Below are 6,472 nucleotides of genomic sequence, written 5' to 3' on the forward strand. Positions count from 1 at the left end.
GCCAGTTGCTATAATAAAGGGTGAACCAGTGTCGGGGTGCTGTAGAATTGGAGGTGAAGTGAAAGCTGGGTTCAGTCTCTCGCAGGCATGTTGCCTTCAGCATCCCGACCGCGTGAATAGAACCTCACACTCAGGGAGTTGAGTTATAGGGGTTAAAGTGGATGAAAAGCTGTCGATGAAGTGTGTATTGGAAGTGCTCCAAACTCGTGTAATTGTCTGCATAATTACTCAAAATGTAGAAAAATTAGGTGTACCCGCGCAATTGTGCAAAATGCAAAACTGGCCCCCGGATGCTATATTTTAAAGTAAAAGCAGACCAAAAAATACAACAAAAAACACAAGCACTTTAAACAGCAGCAGCTCATGTTCTGGGCGTATCGGATGGTCCCATGCGCTTGCACTAAATTCTTGCCAGAGATGCTTTAGGAAGGTAGAATCCTTCTGCATGGTTACCCCCACTTTATGCCTGGTGCTAACCTGTTATTGACTTGTCTACCTGGGATCCTGCTAATCAGGACCCCAGTCTGTCTGATTTCTCCCTAAACTGTTATGTTCAGTGCTTAGGTGCATCCCAGATTGGATATGGGGGACCCTTATAAGTCCCTAGTATATGACACTAAGGTACCCAGGGCATATGTACCCAAAGGGCCCCCATGAGCTGAAGCATTCATTATGCCACCCATGAGAGACCATTCAAAATGGAACTATGAGCCTGCCTCTGCATCCTGTGTAAGTTGGTGCTAGCACCACTCACTAAAGATATAGTTTTCCTATATCTAGGGTCACTGCACTTAAAAACTATAAGTCACCCCAATAGCAGGCCTTTGCAATGCTGAAGGCAGGGTGATTGGTTATCAGTGTGAGGGAGTCCATTCTCTCTGTTTGTAAGTGAAGCAGCTATATACCATAAAGAGGGGCACCGCGTAATTATGAGATGACCATCTCGAAAACGGCTGCAACAAACCATAGCATGTTTGTTATCAAACATGTTGGAGTCATACCCCCACACCATGAACCGTGTGGGAGATATGATTCCAAGTACTGGAAGAGCCCTCCGTTAGGCTCTCCATGTTTCCGGTACCAGTCTTCTAGACCCAGACAGCACAACATGTCTGCTTCCGACCAGAGGCACGATTCTGCTGCCCTGCTGCTGAGCCAAGCTCGAGCAGGGGAAGGCAGAACATAGTTATCCTGTCACAGGGAGGTGTGACCACCTCCAAGACAGTATTTAGTGTATTATGGCTGTGGGGTGTGATTGCCAGTGCCACAAAGTCTGCATGAAGGGCACATTTGGTGTCTTCTTGCATAGTCCAGTTCAAACCAGCTCTGGGAGCCAGTGGCTCCCGCTCTGGCGCGAAACTGGACAAAGGACATGGGAGTAACCTCCCCCCTGCCCAAACCCTCCCCTGGGAGGGTCCCCTGAATCGTTCCAACCCTTTCCTTAGAGTACTTAAGGGTTTACCTGTGGGTGGGTCCCTAGATTCGTCATGGGACACAATTCAATTCATACACCACTCAACTTCTACCTTCTGGGCACTCTGGACTTTGCTGGACTTCGTTTGGGTTCGACTTTGTCTCCCTTCCAGTCTGCTGCATTGTCTGTGCCTGTGCATCATACAGGAATCTTCCAAGGCCTGGGAGCATCAAAGACACCTGAAGGAATCTCCCTTGAAGTGAAGAAGTCACTTCTGTGCATTCGCAGGCACCGCAACTAAGTCGACCGGTCTGCTGATCCTGACCTCTTCTGGACTCCGAAAGGTACTGCAACACAGGTGGTGGTTTTCCACAACTCCTGAGGCCTTCCCTCTCCTCTCAACAATTTGGAGGCCAGTATCCATTGTGGGGGTTGCAATAACCAAACCCCTGTGCACCGCGTCAACTTGCAGTTGCAAAGGCTTGTTGGCTTCCTTCCAAGAAGATCTTTTGGCTCCAAGTAGCCCTAATGTCGAGCACCTCCAGTGACCAGATTCTTCAGCCCCACCACATCGTTGCATATCGTGGCCTGCATCATTTGGCAAGTTGCTTGAGGTCCTCTCGCGACTCACACGCCTCTGGACTGTGGGTCCATTTGAGGGTCACCTTTGTTAGTTTGGGTTCCCCTGATTGCTTGGGGCCTGCCCTGACTCCCCTGTGTGTGGTGAGTCCCCTGGACCTTCCTGTTGCCGACATTGCACCTTCTTTGACTTCTGCGTGGGTTGCTTTTGCCAAGGCTTGTTGGTGCTCCCGCCGGACACCGATCCCTCAGCAATCGACATACGATGTGGGTCAGCTCGGGCACGGCTCCTGGTTTTCCTCAGCATTGCCTGGTCTTCACAGCTTCAAAGTCAAGGTCCTCGCAACTCTCGTGCAACTCCCGACATTGGTGGGCATTCATCTTCCAGATCTCCTGGTCACTCCTGAGTGACACAGACTTTGTCCCCTCAACTTGCAGGTACCTCTCAACCAGTATCCACCTTTGGATTCCCATGGACACTCTCTCCTCTTCCAGCAGTGGCACTTTCCTGAAGCACTCCATTGGGTTTGACGGCGGTTTCTGATACCACTTCACACTTATGCACCCGGCTTCCCTGGTGTAGGAACGTGGGTACTAGGGTATCCACGGGTGGGGTGGCTCTCCAATGTTCTGTCATCCACGCAGTTTCTTCAGGGTCCACTGTGAAGGGTCCTCAATCTTTAAAAATCCAACCGCAACTTTCACATAGAATTGTACGGAGCAACCTGTCGTGTTCCCACACTGCACACACTCTCCATGGGATCCCTATCTACTCACCATGGGTGGTTCCTTGGGTTCCCAGCACTTCTACATCATCTTGACCTTGTCATGACCTGAGTCGTAGTTCTTATACCACTTTCTTAGTATATAGTTTGGTCCCCCCCTGGAGTCCACTGTGTATTCCGTGCTATTTACCGTGTTTCTTTGTGAAGTATTGTGTGCATTGTTTTTATCTCCATGTAGAAGATATCTAAATGTATCAGAGAATATTATATAATAAATACATATTTTCATAAATATTTGGTGTGGTTGTTTTTCATTTAATCAATACTATAAGATTGCATTCTGGTAAAACAAGCTGCTTTACGCTCCTTCTGGCTGCTCTCCACAGCTACCACTAGAGAGCTTCTAAGATTGTCTAAGACCTCATAAATCACCAGAAGGGTTGTCTGGACTGGTTCAAGGAGCCCACTTACATTAGTGAACATCATGTACCAGGCCGGCTTCTCACCGATGCAACGACGCAATGTGGCATAATGGCGCCGTTTTAGTGCTTTCGCGTAACAAGTATAAAAATGACCAAACTAATGTGAGATTACCGCGTAATACCAGAAACGTCACCTGGGTCTAGTGTCTATGGAGGTTAGAAAGCACTAGGAACGGTTCAGCCTCCTGCACATTTCTAGCTTGAGGCCAATCTATAATCGCAGGGACTTTTAGAGAATCCATATTGAAGTCTTTGTCTGAGGTGACAAACAATATTGAAATAGAAGATGCGACAAACTTTGGCAGGCTTGCAAACGTGGCACGCTTTCATAAAGATTGCAACACTTCCATAACAGGTTCTGTGTGACCTTTCAAAAACGAATTAAAAAGTCAAGATGTCATCTAAATGTATGATAGAGTTGTTTAAAGTATCATGAACCATGTGATTTACAAAATGTTCAAACGCTGCTTGGGGTTTGTGCAGTCCACACGTCATCACCAGATACTCCTAATGGCTCTGACGGGTGTTTTCTATTTATTTCCCACTTTTATACTGACCACATTATGGGTACCACACAGATCTCACTGGCTGAAAAATGAAGCCAGTTCAAGTTCGGGTCAGTAATATAGAATTGAAAGGCAGTTGGTCCAATTCTTTGTTGTAATTCGTTTTATTTATTATAGGCGGCACAGCCTTAACTTTTGACGGTGCCGTATGGTGCGGGCACGAAAGAGTCCTGAGGAAGAACAGGGGCATGGTCATCACAGAGCCACATCTGTATGGCTTTTCCGAACTGTAGGAGAAAGCGTCTACGCATTCCAGAATAGCCTTATTCTACAGGGCTGCACATTGCACCCTAAAGGGTCTTCCAGTCCATTTAACATTTCTGGGGGTGCAAACCCTAAAGGGTGCCTCAGATTCTGAGCTTTGACTTCTGCCAGGCACATGCGGCTAAGAGAGCTTGGCTAAGACGTCAGGGGCAAGGCTGTGAATGGTTCTCTGCCAGAAGCAACATGTTTTAAATAGGATTAGATTCTTGAAGGAATCCATGAAGTTGGCACAAGTGACGGGAGCCGGAGTCAAATCTCCCATAGTCTAATCTGTCACGAAAAGGGCATTGGCAACCAGTACCATAATGGCGTTCACATTTCTGTAATCCACATGGATAGTGAGGTAGCTTAGCGTTAGAATCGTGCAAAATATGATACCAACATGAAACTTTGCACAGGGCCAATAAAAAGGGAAAATATGAGCATATAGACCAGAGGTCTTCAAACTTTTGGGTGCCGAGACCCCCCTGTCAACATTTTCAGTCGTAAGGACCCCCTCCTGATAAACATTTCTAAACCTGTAGGCACGGCTTCTGGAATTACGAGGCAGGTGAGGACCAAATTACACGACAGGCTTGACTAAATTATGTGGGAAGAAAATGTAAATAATGTTATGTGATGCAGCGTTATTTTGTGATAGAATTGCTTCATTATTTTGATTTTTTTTGCACATAGTAACACTGAGGAAAGATTTCACCCCTTCAGTACCAGTTTATAACCAAAATACAGCAATTAACATCAGAAAGATGTCTAGTCAACCTTTGTGATGGGCCTTCCACTCCGCAGGAATACGTGTGCCACATTAGAAGCTCACCTGGCCCTGTCCGGGAGCAGCAGGGGTCCCTTAAAACCCTGGCAGTCTTGTGCAGAGTTGAGCAATTTACCCATGCCACTTTCCTCTCACCCCTCCCTTCCATCCCTCTCTCCTCTCCTCTCCCAATCCTGGATCCCTCTCTCACTTTGCAGGCCATTTTCTTTCACCCCTTCTTACAACTTCTAAACTCTCCCCATTCAACTTCTCACTTCACCCTTAATCACCTCTTGCCATTCTGCCTTTTCACTGCCCTCATCTCTAACAGTTTCTCGCATTTATCTCATGGCCTCTCTGGCCCTGTCACCTACCGTGCCCATCTGCACTTCTCATTCATCTCAAGTCTCTCCGTTCAAATTGTTGTCTATTTGTATCTTACACCTCTCCAGTTCCCCATTCATCTGTCACATCTACCCTTTGTTTTTTCACACCTTCTTGAACCAATGTCCCTCTCCCCTGTTACCTCAGCACCAGTGCTTAATTTGAGCAGGTGGTTTCCGTTGCTCCGCACTGGCACCTAATTGTGCACACTGCCAATATGACAGTCTGCCACATGCCACTTGATGGCTCTGTCTGTGTAATTTAGAGATGAGCAGAACAGCTGTTTATTAATTCAATATACATTAAAAACGATAAACTCCTGACATCCATGCCATTCTTATAGCTTTGAGGGCTTGAAATAGGAATTGACATTGGCCGCACATGCAAGGCAATGGGTGGGTGGTTAAAGTTGCAGTGGCCTACTGGTGAGGTTCCTGGCACATGTTTAATTACAAATTAATCACTGCTCAGCACCCACCGCAGTACTCCCTCTCTTCCCCTATCGCTGCTGTCCCTCACCAATGTTGCTTCAAATTACTTTTTAGGTCACAGATCATCTCTCAGCTATCTTCTCTCACAGTTTGACAGTAGCCCTCCTCTGTGCCCTCAACTTTCCCTCACACTCACTTCTTGCGTGTCCGCACTTCCCTTCGGCACTTCACATTTCTCCTCATCCGTGACCTCTTCAATCAAATTCCCTCACTCCCTTGCTGTCCTTTCTCATCCTCTCATCTCTCCTCACTGAGCACACGGGTTGGACCCGTATGCTCTTCTTGGCCTGTGCCACTCTGCTTATTGTTCCCTAATTCAGGAAGACACGAATTGTCTGTCTTGCTGTTTTGGTGCAGGCCACACAGTTATGGAATGTCCACCATCCTTTGCTTCGCTCCACCAAGACTCTATAATGTAAATAATAATAGTAGTAGGCAGAAGCATGGGAGCGACTAGACCCAAACTTCGCGAGGGGGCCTACACTCCCAGGCAGGGCTGGCCATAGCACTGGCCACACATGGCGCAACAGTCTTTTTTGGTGCCCCATCCCCGTTTCCTCCTTCTCCATAAATTCCCTCACTACCACTCACCAACAAAGCACCTCATCTCTCTGTAGCACCTTTCTGACAAACATTTTTTTTTTATAGTGCTACTCAGTTTACTCACAGTTCTGTGATCTGCATAGTACATGTTCTTTGTAGCAGGTACATTAACCCTCTGCACTCTGTGGATGAGAAGTGTGCCCATGTGAGTGCACGGTGAGTGATACAACAGTGTGAGAGTAGGAAAAGAGGAGTGTCTGGAGGGTGAGTGAGGTG

The sequence above is a fragment of the Triturus cristatus genome, chromosome 3_2 (assembly GCF_964204655.1).
Source record: "Triturus cristatus chromosome 3_2, aTriCri1.1, whole genome shotgun sequence".
Taxonomy (NCBI): Eukaryota; Metazoa; Chordata; class Amphibia; order Caudata; family Salamandridae; genus Triturus; species Triturus cristatus.